This window comes from Cibotium barometz, chromosome 3 (genome assembly GCF_041138505.1).
Source record: "Cibotium barometz isolate CiBa-2024 chromosome 3, ASM4113850v1, whole genome shotgun sequence".
Lineage (NCBI taxonomy): Eukaryota > Viridiplantae > Streptophyta > Polypodiopsida > Cyatheales > Cibotiaceae > Cibotium > Cibotium barometz.
The window spans coordinates 6082266-6096318 of NC_141048.1; positions in this window are offsets into that span (position 1 = coordinate 6082266).

Below are 14053 nucleotides of genomic sequence, written 5' to 3' on the forward strand. Positions count from 1 at the left end.
AATCCAAATCTTTCACTACTTGCATGCAATTGTACTTTGTTCCAGTAAATGCTGCTTTGACTTTATAGTGCGTAGGTAAAGAATGAAGATTTAATGCTCTAAGTACCTTTTCAGAAATGAAATCATGTGTACTACCATCATCATGCAAAATAAGAACTTCATGTCCATTTATCGTTCCTTTTATTTTAAGCAAAGAATGAACATGAGGTTTACCTTCTTGTTCTGAGTAATCTGGATCGGAATTACCCTCTTGCTCGAATGATTCTTCTTCATTGTCGTCTTCTTCAATCATGTTGACTCGAGCTGCTGTGCTGCTGGTGTTGAATTCTTGGTACGCTCCGGACAATTCGGTGCGATGTGACCTTCTTTGTGGCACTTGAAACATTTGATAGGAGATGTCTTCGGTTTGCCACCATTGACTTTCTTATTGGTATTCATGTTGCCTTTAGCTTCGTCCTTGCCTTTGTCATAACCTGGTTTATACATCTTCTTTGAAGCATAAAAAGATTTAGTAAATGGTTTAGAAGAAGTACCCTCATGTGCTTTAGGCTCTTTAGGAAAACCATTTTTACGTTCTGAATTAGTTGCCAAGGATATTGTAGAAGATAGTGAATGAGGTCGAAACATATTCACATCGGCCCTAATGGTAGATCTAAGGCCCGATATGAACTTCCTTTTTTGATCCTTCTCACTAACTCTATCCACAACCTGCACCTGTAAAATAAAGTATTCCAGAACTTTTCTACATACTGTGACATAGTTTCCTTTTCCAATTGATGCAAAGTGTCCCATTGGTGCCTAACTTTGGACTTGAATTGTGAGGGTAAAAAGTGCTTTTTAACCAGCCGTTGAAATCTTTTTCAAGAATCTGGCTTGTCACGACCTTGCTTAACTACACTCCACCATAAAGCTGCACTGTCTACCATATGATTGACTGCACATTTAATCTTATCTTTCTCTGAAAATTTTTCTCCAGAAAAATAGTCATCTAGTTGACTAAGCCAAGCTAAAATGACTCTAGCATCCTTCTTTCCATCATAATTTTGAAATGTGAAAGCTTTCCGACTAATCTTGGATTCTTTTTGTGACCTTTGTGCTTGGAATGTAGCATTTACAGCCCTTTGAATAGTGTCATCTTCGTCATCAAAAGATAGCGAAGAGTCACGCTTGCGTCTACGATTTGAGAGCTGTCTCTCCAATTCAATACGCTTCTCTCTTTCTTCTACAATTTGATGTTGTAAAGAAAGGAGTTGCTCTTGAATTGATGGCGAGATAGGCAAATTGGCCATAGTGCTTGTGCAAATGATGTAGATAAATAAAATTTTACTTTATTTGATGTAAATAAATAAAGCAAAAATAAATGAGTACTTATCTTATTTTTCTCCCGCAATTCGATCTTGGTTGAAGCTGAACAAGACGTCCTGTAAACCTTGCCCAAACTCTGTAATATTTTTCTGAAATTTTCAGAATTTTTCAGAAGCGATTTCGGAATTTTCTAGCCTTTTCTAGGCAATTTCCAAGCTTTTTAAAACCTGTAAATGACTTTTCTGCAGCCAGAAATTTTCAGAATTGTAAAACCTTTGAATTTCTCCTCAAATTTGGAAATTGGGAAAAGTAGAGGTTGAAAAAGGAGATGTGACTTGCATAGGGATTGGGAAAAGTAAGAGTAGATTAGAGAGAGATTAGATTATGGGTTTAAGCTTGATTAGCTTATGAAGTTTTTTTTTTTAATTTCTTCTTCTCCACGCGTTTTGCGCCGGCAGGCTGCCGCCGGGCGCCTCTTGTTCCAAAAGTTTATGGAGAGTTTTGAGATGGCTTTTGCATGGATTTTTCTGCTCCTTCCATTATAGTTTTACTCATGCTTGAAGCTTTTTGATTTCTGAGAGTTACCCGTGAGGTTTTTGGCTATGAGGATTTCATCCATACGGTCAAATTCTGATTTCACAGAGTATTTGGAAAAACCGCTTTTTGATAAAGAGGGATGGTTTTGCAAGGTGGTGAGTGGGTTTGAGAGTAGATCTAGTTTTGAATCTTTGACCTTTGGGTAAAGACCTGCAAAACACCCTTCTGTCCCCACTGGATAAATTCCTGCACTTTCTTGATTTTTGAGAAGTTGAAGCCCTTTCCTACCTTCTCCACAAATCTCCTAGCCCAAGCTCTGATACCACTGCAACCGGAATCTTATTCTAGGAATTGATTGTGGAAAGATAGAGAATTAATTCAATCATAAAAACCATTGCTTGTTAGCTTCAACTAAATCAAAGCAATTGAAAAATTAAACACTTAAACAAAAATACTTAGCTCCAAAAAGACCATATTGGGTGCAATCTTCCCCCCTCTTGTGCGTGGCCTCTCCCCACACAAGAGTATTTCTTTATTAGCTTTCCTTTTCACCAAAATTAGGCCATAGCCCCCAAAATACAAGATGTGCTTTTTAGAGAGCACGGCACTCTTCTTTAACAAAAATAGAGTGTCAAATTGGGACTAGGGTAAAGCCATAAGCTTTAATAAATTCCACAAAAATAAATGTATCTTTCCTAATGTTCAAAATGGAAAAATCATTTAATAAGATTACAAGCTACTATGCTTGCCAAAAATGAAATGTGATGATCCAAGACATTTCTTCCAAAGTAAACTCTTCAATTCCCATAGTCTTCATCACCTGAAAATATAAGCCCAATTAATTATTAAATTAATCCCACAAATATCAAACAGGCACAAATCATCACCAACTCATGACTACCAGGCGTAAGTACCCCAGGAATCACCCTGCCATACAAACCTAACTGAAATAATCACAGGTGGCCTCAAACATACGTCATATACCGCACGTATTAATATTTATAGTGGTGTCACCCACGATATTAACCTAGCCGGCATGACGCAAGAGTAATCTAGGCGTCCCCAAATTACTCAAGAGGGGATAAATAATATTTTTCTAGAGGACTTAAAATATATTCTCATGACAATAGTATATATCATTACACAATCCCACTACATGCATTTACAACAATGAAATATATTCAAAAATAAATCATGAGATGATAATTAAAAGACAACATATAAAATAGAAATGTCATCAATTTAGAATGATACAGTGATGAATTGGTTAGGGTTCAATCTCATCTTTAATAAGATCCATACTTGCCAAACGATCAACATCAATATCCATTTGATCAATTTGTAAGGCTACGATTAAATTTATTCCACTATCGATATTATGTCCATTGATAATGGTATCGATGTCCTGATCATCCTCATTAACATCGCCATCATCCTCAATGGTAGGGTAACTCTCATGATCATGAGAAATGGCACGCTCATCCTCATTATCATGATCATCTCTTATTTCTTGATCATCTATCACAACATCTTCATTGGCATGTTCGACATCATCTTCATTGCGGCTTGTTACATCCTCCATATACTCCATATCAGTGAATGTATTATACATCCCTTTGGAACGTGGTGCAATAGGGATGACGTACCACCATTTAATGTCATGCACCATTGGCAGATAGATAACCTACTCAAATACACATACTACAGTAATTAATTAGCATATCAAAAGTGAAGGGATAAGCGAGCTTAGATATATATGTACATGAAACACATTAGTAAAAAAATGCATACCTGCTCACATTGTTGTGGCAATATGAGCCTATCTTTCTTTGTTTGCCAAAACTTTGTAGAGTCAATAGTTACATAGCCACTTGCATGGCGTTTTATCGTTGCATTAGGCCCTTTTTCCACCACGTTCATTTGCCATTTGACATCCAAAACATACACAAAGAAGCGACGAAAGTGAAGCCTAAATATGTCTTGGATTGTGCCACAATAATCATCCATTTTTCCATTAGCTCCCTCAAAGCTATTAATGACACCGCAATCTTGTGTATTTCTCTTTTCATCAATTCTTTGTGTTCGAAAATACTTGCCTTCACACCATATAGCATTGAACATAGTGCAAGTGGACCAAAATAGAAGAAATATTTGTGTAAGCAATGTGGATAAATATTAAAAGCAAATCACTTACAACTAATGGAAAACATTAGTTCTATGTACCTTTAACATGCATCCTCGTGCATACTCCCATTCTTCCGCCATGATATGCAGCCCCTCGCCGCTCTCTGCTCTCTCCATTTCCTCATGCAACCAGTCATCAACATAGATATCATTCAGAAGTGTTGCTAGATGCTTAGGGTATGCCTTATGAGAGCCAGGTTGCCTCCGAAAGAGAGCTCTTTCGGCTTGTCTTTTTGTCTTTGCATCCTCATATCTTGTAACCCATGTGCTCATCACATCACTATTAAGGATGCAAGTGAAATTGAGATCATCAATCAATGTTCTGTCAATTACTTTACTCTGTCCTTTTCCTTGAGGCACAATAGAGGTCATCCTCAAGTCCTCTTCATTGCTCCATAGTCGTGGTGGCAAAGAGCTGTCCACCTGACCAAGAAATTCTAAAATATATACAAGAGACTCTTGTATCAACCAACCCTCGGCCATGCTTCCTTCGAGCCTTGCACTTTGCCTCACAAATTCTTTTAAGGTCTTCATGAAGCGCTCTAGGAAGAACATCCAACGTGCATGCAAAGTGCCACATAAAGCAATTTCGTCCACAATGAGATGTAGTTGACTTATGAGAATGGTTCACGAAAAAGTCTCCTCTACCAAACAAACCACCTCCACTGCCATAACACGTGCATCATCCAACGTGGCTGGATCAATTGCTTTGGAACTAACATATCTAAAAAATAAATGAATAGTACGTTATATCTCATGCGTGTTCATTTTGCAAGGTATAATGAAAGGTGATCTGACATACCTCACAAGCTCGCCTATCTTATAAATACATTTTTTCAAACTCTTATTTGCACAATGGTCGATGCTAGTAGGTAGTATGAACTGCGCACATAAGAGCACATGTATGTATGGTTTATGGCATTACAAAATTTAATTTCAACGTACAAGACTTGGAAAACACTTACCTGGAGCATCTTGTGCCAATCGTGGGACTTCAACCCATATAGTTGCTCAACGCCTCTTTTCTTAGTGGCTGTAAAGGCTCCCTTCAATGATCTCATGCATCCAGTGGGAGTACGCAAACTAGTGATGGCATGCTTTACCTGCTTCTCCTCTTTCTTTGATATAATCCATGGTGCAGGCAGAAGACGAACGTGCCCACCCTGGCCAAGCTTGACCACCACTAATTCAAATTTGCAAGTTAGAATGCTTACTTCAATAATGCGTCAAGACTTGCATTGCTCCATCCATAAACTGTTTGTATATTGAGTAGTTCAAGTGAAGCACGTAAAATAGAGAATGTGCACCCTTCAAAAACCGGTGTCGATGAAGCCTTGTAAAGATGCTCTTGTTCCATATCATCGTCGTCCATACCTTTGGGATCATCCCTAAAAAGATACGACACCATATCATCAAACACTTCCTCTTCCACAACTTCGTGGGGTGTAGGACTATTGTCATCCCTTTCCCACTCATCTCTGACAATAGATCCCGAAGCTCGAGCATCATCTCGTCGACGCTTTGCATGCTCTCGCCGTGCGTAGGGCACCATGTTTTAGGGTGTGGTACTGCATCCTGCTTCAATTAGAGTATATATATTACAACTCCATTAATTTAATTTGGATACCATGAGTCATTTGAATACTGTCAATTTACATCTACTCACCTCTAAACCTGTTTGATTCCATTCTCCATACATGGAGATGTGATTCAAGGTAATTCGACGCGCTCGTACAATGCATCCTTGACATCGATTACACATACACTTGATCCTTTGTCCCAACCACACATCGCGATTACGATGATGCATTGTCTCATCCTCACCAGAACTGCTTGAGGAGGTTGATGACATCCTATGTACAAAAGAGCAAACACAAAATCGTAATCAGTTTTTAATGAAAGTATAAAAATATCTATAGATCGTGTGTAACAACGCGTCTATATCCTTAAAATTGCGTGTATCAACGCATCTACATCCTGAAAATCGTGTGTATAAACGCAGCTACTTCCTAAAAATCGCGTGTATAAATGCGGCTACATCCTAAAAACCGCATGTATAAACGCGGCTACATCCTAAAAACCGTGTGTATAAATGCAGCTGATTTATTATAAATGCAAAAATACACGTACTGTTACACACAATGTCCTGTCTATACCTAAAATAACCCACCTTCTCCAAATAAACATTTTCAAACTAAGATTTTCTCTCTTTCGTCCTTGCCTCTTCCAACAGAGCACTAAACCTAAGTGCAAGGAGCAGACAAGGAGCACACACGGGTGAAGGAAACCAGCCAAAAAGAAGACTCACTTTTTCAGAGGTGAGTCAGTTTGTCTTTTGTCCTGTCTCTTTCCTTCCATTTGTTTATGTTGTTATCTCTTTCCTTTATGTGTTTGTCTCCGTCCTTCTCCTTCTCTGGTAGTACTTTTGTGAACGATTATGACAGTGGGCTTCTTTTATATGGACGATTTGTCAGAGGTCGATCATTTTCAAAAAAAAATTTATGCAAGTCGCGTGTCGAAATGCGTGTATCCTATTTGCACAGACGTTCACACGCATATACACACATTTTTGGATGGGTGTATACACGCGACTGTGTTTCACCCATGCTTGCGATCCAGGTTCTTGAGAGAGATGATCCCATCTGCATGGCTTGCCTTCACAAAATCATGTGTGCTAGCTTGCATTTGTGCTTTGATGCAATCATGTATATACTTTTTTTTTGCAGATTCTTTATGGATCCAGGTTCTTCATCCGCTCCATTTGCGTACGACACTTGGATACGGCACTTGGATGATGGAGATGCTAAATCATTTTGGGCGCCATCCTGGTCCAGTTGAGCTTACAGAGTACATGTATGCCCATCCCCCTCCTAGATTGCCTGGTATCTATACCCCGCCCCCGAGTATCCATGTCATTCCACTACCGTCTATGCCTGCGAGTCAGACGAGACGGCATGCAGCTTCTCCTCTTCCACGCCCACCGAGGAGACATACCCCGTCCCCTGACACACTCATGCACACCCTCCCAGGCACCGTCACGTCAGGGCTCACAAACCACCATCACGTACTCCCTCACAGCCAAAGTCACGTAGAAAATCCCCCAGTCGTGACTCCACCCTCCGCAGTACAGAGGAGAGCAAACGCCACAGTAGGAAGAGTGGGAGTGGAGGATGCGGCGGGTGCTTTGGTGGGGGAGGTAGTAGGCACGCGGTGAGAGAGGAGATAGAGGGAGAAGAGTTAGAGGAGACAGTGAGGATGAGGAGGAGGTGAGGGAGGTGGAGGGAGTGATCTGCTATGATGTGACGGATAGGGGCGAGATAGTGATGGATGCGAGGGGGAAAGAGGTAATGGAGTACATGCGTGGGGTAGTATCAAACTTGTATAGAAATTGTTTTATTAGATTTAAAGATCAAAATAGCTGATTAGTTGGGGAGGTGATAGATGCTGTACATAGTCGGTACCCCAGTCCCCCACATGTGACATTCTTGGATGTATGGGGAAGGACACGAATAAGGGAGATCTTAAGTAATAAAAGATCTCAGCTTAAGAAACTCGCGTACGATGATGGGCTAAATGTAGCTACGGGTGGCTATCCTGCCGAGAAACCTGCCACCACTGCGCACAAACGTGAGTGGAAGGAGGCAAAGAAACGAGCAGAGGGTGGCGTGAAGAGCAGGCAGCATGTGGAGGCACGATGGATCCAGATGGAGACCATTGGATCTTCGCATTTCGGATCTCGCGGCGTCGAGTCATGGGAGGCAGAGTTCGTATCTTGCCACTTTATTTGATTGTTTCCTTAATTCATTGATTCTATGATTGTTTTAATCTTACAAATTGTATTGATTATGATACAGCGACGGGTTACGGGGAGGAATCCCACAGCGCCCATGATACTAGGTATGCTTGTCGGCATAGCAGACGTGACACGTGGGCCCTCTTTAGAGCCGAGGGCCGTATTACAGACGCGCAGTTTGAGATGGCCATGAGACCATACGGTCGATAGGTACTTGAAAACTCTAAACGAATGATTTTGGTTTATTAAATTACATATATATATACTTATATACTATATATTACTTGAACAGGCACAAGCTGCTACTGCTGCACCTGTTGATGATCCACACGTCGCCACTGCAGAGGGTGGACGTGAGCACTACTCATCGGACATTCCGACCGATGTGAGCTCATCTGATCATGGAGGGAGCAGCCAGTCATCATCTAGGTCTAAGTAGTACTCAGACTTATAGTATCACATTCCATATTGAGGATGTGATTGTATATATATTTTTGTAACTGAAGCCATGGGCTACTTCGACATATGGACTCCCTTGTATATATGTGTACACATAAAATTTTGATAGTAATATTGAATCGTGAATTGACAGTATTGCATTCATGTCTGTCTTGAATCGTGTATTGACAATGTATGCATTCATGTTGTTCTTGTATAAAATCTTCCTTGTAGATGGTGCAATGCACCCAAAAAAAAATCCAGAGAGTGTTATTGGGTGCTAAAATGCTGGAACAGCATTCAGGTACCAAAAATAGCACTCTCTGGATTTTTTTTTGCTCTCTATTTGCGTGTATAGACGCGTCAACTCTGTAAAAAGTCACGTGTATATACGCGGATACTCTGTGAAATGCGCGCAGCTAAACTAACAAAACGCGTGTATACACCCTCGTATCAGCGCATTTAAGCGTAGCTAAACTGACAAAACGCGTGTATACTCCCTCGTATCAGCGCGTCTAACTGCTTCTATACACGCGCTTTTACATGCATGTCTTTGGCCACGGTGATACACGCGTTGATACACGGGCCTGTTACTTTTTTTCCACAAGTCATTTTTAGCGACTAGGAGCGCAGGTATGAGCCCGATCCCTTGTAGTGAAAGGTAGTGAAAGGCTAAGTTTTTCGAGTGTACTCCCCCCTCCCTATTGACGTGTCACATTTGACTGAAGTCATCATGGGGTTCCATAACTCCAAGGTAATAGAGCCAATCATGGCATTTTTCAATCACAGAGGTTCTGATAGGTTTTTTTTCCCTCCTTTTTGAGTCTCTCTAGGTTCAACACTTCTTATTTGAACCACACTTTAATCCTCTAAGGGTTTGAAGGATGCTTCCTTAAGGATTTTTCAAGTTCACACAAAGATGAAAGGCTGAAATCTTCTTCTTCTTATTTCTCTCAAAAGAGATCTAGAAAAATTAAGTGAAAACCAACATAAGGATACTAGAGTACTATGTACAAGTGGTCCATATAATGAACATTCTAAGTAGGTGAGCTGGCAAGATGGAAGGGTGAAATCTTCTTCTTCTTATTGCTCTCAAAAGAGGTCTATAAAAGATACATGAAAACCAATATAAGTGCTAGGGTACTATGTACAAGCGGTCCATAATGTGAACATGCTAAGTAGATGAGCTATTCTTATTTTAGGAGAAACAGTCTTCACCCAAAGACTTCTTTTCTATGATTAACGTAGACACCAAATCCCAAAAGTTGGGAGCATTCTCTCTTATAGTAATAGAGGTCTTGAATAGCTTATATTCTTTGCCAAGCTCATTCAAACAGACGCTCACCAAGTCATCGTCCTTCCACTTAAACATTAATAAATTCAAGGGATTTAACAATACTCTTGATCTTCAATGCATGCTTATTGATAGACATGTTATTCTTCTCCACTATATTATGCAGCTCCTATTTCAGCTGCAACTTCCTTGCCTTTGTGTCTATCTTGAATATCTTCACCAAGTTTTGTCATGTATTTATTGGAGTGTTGGCATCCTGTATATGCCCTATCATAGTGTCTATCACACTAACTGAAAGCCAATACATGACTTTCATTACACCTTGGTTTAAATCTTTAAATTTCTTTATCTATGTTGCAGTAACATTCTCTTCGGGCCATTCTAGAGGCTCCTATTTGTCTCCTTAAACATAGTCCCAAAATCCTATTTCCATCAGAAAATTACTCATTTTGAACTTCCATGCATCAAAGTTATCCTTGTCAAGCTGACAATTTGGTTGATGATGTTGTTAGACATATTTGCTTGCAACTACTAGAAATCTATAAACATACAATATCTGTATGCAACATGTAACACATATTTTTTGTTAGACATATTTGCTTGCAACTACTAGAAATCTATAAACATACAATTTCTGTATGCAATATGTAACACAACAGTACTGGTTATAGCGGTACCTCTATATAATTTGTATGTCACAACATGTCACCAATGTATATATATATATACTCTAGTCCACAACACAGAGTACATGTACATACACCCACAATTAGTAAATATATATGCAATTACTATTTGCACACCTGTTGCACTGCAAAAAACCAGAGTTCGGACAAAAAAAGTTCCAAATTAAAACTTTCCAAAAGTGTCCAAAAATATTTACAAGGGCGAACCAAGGTCAAGAACCAAGGTCAAAATGTGTCTAAAATGTGAATTTGGCCACCAAATTTCAATACAAAGTACTACACACCATACATGAACCTTTGCACCTATGAAGATAACTCCTCAATCGTGGCAGAGACATGTAGCGCCCAGAGTTGCAGAGGGAGTGTCGTACCAAAACAATAAGGAAGAATATGATGATGCTCTTACCCATGTACCACTTCCTTTAACTTCATAGGCTTCCTTTGCTTACCACTCAGCTCCTTAGCCTGAGGAGAGAGCTTGAGCTCTTGCAAGCACACACACACTCACATAACGATGGATAAGACACACACCAAGATGAAAGGTTGAAATCTTCTTCTTGTTCTTGCTCTCAAAAGAGGTCTACAAAAGATAAGTGAAAACCAACATAAGTACTAAAGTACTATGTTGGTTGTCCTATATACAAGTGGTCCATAATGTGAGCTCTGGCAAGATAAGTATGCCATAACTTAGTTGAACGAGGTAGGTGTAGTCCAAATGTAGAATCACTAAACAAAGATTCGTTGTGTCAGCAAACAAAAACGTGGTGTAAAGGTCTCATAATTACACCATTAATTTTTGGGAAAAATCAGTGCAATTATTGAGCAATGTGTGTGATGCTTCTAATAGCTCAATTCAGCACAAGGTATCCAATTCTATAATTAGTTTTATGGAAATTGAGGCTTTTTGAAGGAGCTATAAGCAATTAAAGCTCACTAATTACCCTCTATTGGTGTTGATGCATAATCAGCATTAATCTCCACTAGCCCTAAAATGTGCTTTGAAGTTATGGTTAGCTCAATCTCATTACCGAGAATCCAAATGTATGCTTAGTTTTGAATTTCAGGCAAGATTGAAGGAGATATTAGCAATTAAACCTCTCTAATATCATTCTTTTTCGTAACCAAATTTATGTTGCAAGTTTGCATTGAACCAAAAATTGGACATACATAGTCAAAATTGACACTTCCACAAAGTGCATACGATGAAAAAATAATAGAGCCGAAACGATGCCCAAAACACACATGAATCATGTTGAAATATGTAAAATTTCAGGTAACGTAGTTAACATAGTCAAATGTAGTCATGCCTTGTACATTTTATATAGTCTTATAGAGCATGAGAAACCCAACTAACAAGGTGAATTGCTTGTAACAACCTTGTAACTAACAATAGGAATCCTTGGGTCACTTACTCATGAGAGGCCTAATTAGAAAAGACTTATGAAGAATTAAAGCTAATTTCTCATGAGAGGCCTAATTAGAAAAGACTTATGAAGAATTAAAGCTAATTTCTCATCTTTTTAACACACAATTCTCCATATATGCAATAGAGCTAGTGTTTTCTCTACCCTTGTAACTCTTTCTCCACACAATTCTCCATGCATGCAATAAAGCTAATTTCTCATCTTTTGAACACACAATTCTCCATATATGCAATAGAGCTAGTGTTTTCTCTACCCTTGTAACTCTTTCTCCACACAATTCTCCATGTATGCAATAAAGCTAGTGTTTTCTCTACCCTTGTATTTATGTTATGAATTAGGATTAGTGAGTGAGTGAGTGAGGACCAAGGATATTGTAACCCACGAGATACATAGATGTTGAAGTGTGATAACATACACGACAAGTTACCTCTCTACAAGAGTTGGCTCATGAGATTTTCTTAATTTGGCTCTTGGGGGGTGCATTTGAAATATGTAAATGTATCAATGGAGTTTACCAAAGATAGTAGTTTAATTCAAAATGTTGATATAAATTTGTAGAAATATACCTACATTAGAGAGCTTATTACTGTACTTTGAAAAAAAATATGTTTATATAGAAAAACGATCATTTTAAATACTCTACTCACAGATATGGTATTTTCAAAATACCACCACTTCAATGCACACGATATATAAATTTTCTATAGAGTGGATCCCCTTAAATTTGGCTAAACTAGCTAAGCACCATGATATATGTTCGAGTGATGAGGAAAAAAAATCTCTTAACATCCAAGGACTAGACTATTTGAGGAGAGGTCTTTTAAAGGTCTTTTCTATAGAGTGAATCCCCTTAGATTTCGTTGAACTAGCTAAGCCCTATGATATAGGTTAGAGCAACTAGGATAAAGAATCTTTTAACATCCAAGAACTAAACTATCTGAGGAGAGGTCTTTTAAAGGTTGGTGATTCATGCAATCCTATGGGTATGAGTATGGAGGCACAATGTGATGTTGATATAATGTGTGATATAATTGACACATGGTGTGATATAATGCCTTAAAGTAGTTCTAGTCTCATAATTGGACCCTTCAAGGCCTAGAGCTTTTTTAGGGTTGAGACTAGCTGGCTCATTGTAATGGTGATGCATGATGCGATCTTTGTGAAAATTCCTACACTTGTTAGACACTACTACTTTGAGTGGAACAATGCTATAGCTTTCAGTTTGCAAGTTCTCTCTCACTAAGAGCCAGGATAAGAGAGGAAAGATCAATCGGCAAAGGATGTGAGAGCAATGATGCTTGTGGGAACTAGCTATATAACAGGTGGAGCAAGGATGTTTTCGGGATCATATTCAAATTATTAAAAAAAGAGAATGGCTGCAACTTTCTAAACCATATTAGGAGCTCCACTTGTTTACATGGGGCTAGGTTTCATGCTTACATTATTAGAAGAAAGTTGCTATATCAATATGTTGGCTATGCCTGTGATTTTGTTTTTTAATTTAGATGTGTGAGTGATAGTTTAATCTAAAGTTCATGAGGGCAGTTCAGTTTTACCTAGTTGAAGACTCCTAAGTACAAATTGTTTGAACTTTATAGTGTCTTGCATTTTATATTAAGGTATTTAGAGAGAAAGAATCACGATAAAGTACAACGCCCACCAATCTCACTGGCCATATTACATCGGACAAAGAGCTTCATAAAAAATAATACCAATATATTTATGCCATCAACATTGGATTCTTAACATGTCTCTTTTGCATCAAAATGGTTTTCTTATTCTTTAATTTTTAAGCTTTTGATGGCATCACATCATCAGGCTGTGGATATGGTAGCACAATTGTGTATTTGAGTTCATAAAGTACATACACTTTGGCAAGTTGATGTACCTTTTAAGTTGAGGTACAACCCCCACTTATATTGCAAACCATTATGGGATGTAGGCTTTCTTAAAGTTGTGGGTGGTCGTCTCTTTCCATTCTTTCATAACACAAGGATAGCACTAGAAATTGAGTGAATTAGGAATATAGACACGCTATTCCTCTTGAAGGATGTAGTGCACCAATTAGAAGAGATAATCATGGTCATCATTCTTTGCACTCAAACCACAAATTAAGTGGTAAAAGAAGTTAAAAAACAACTTTGCCTTTTTTAAGTACAAAATTTTTGATGAATGGATTTTCTTTTGAGGGTCAACCACACCCACTATGAAGCTCATTATCTACTTCTTTCAAAAATATTTTAGCTGTTAGTCTAACCTAAGCAAGTTCATTGCCTATCCTTTTTAAAACAAATTGCAAATACCCATTTGCAAAAGGGTGTCATACCACTATGTAGTGTTTTTATTGTAAACAACAACGACAACAACGATACTTACACAAAAGGGTGTCATG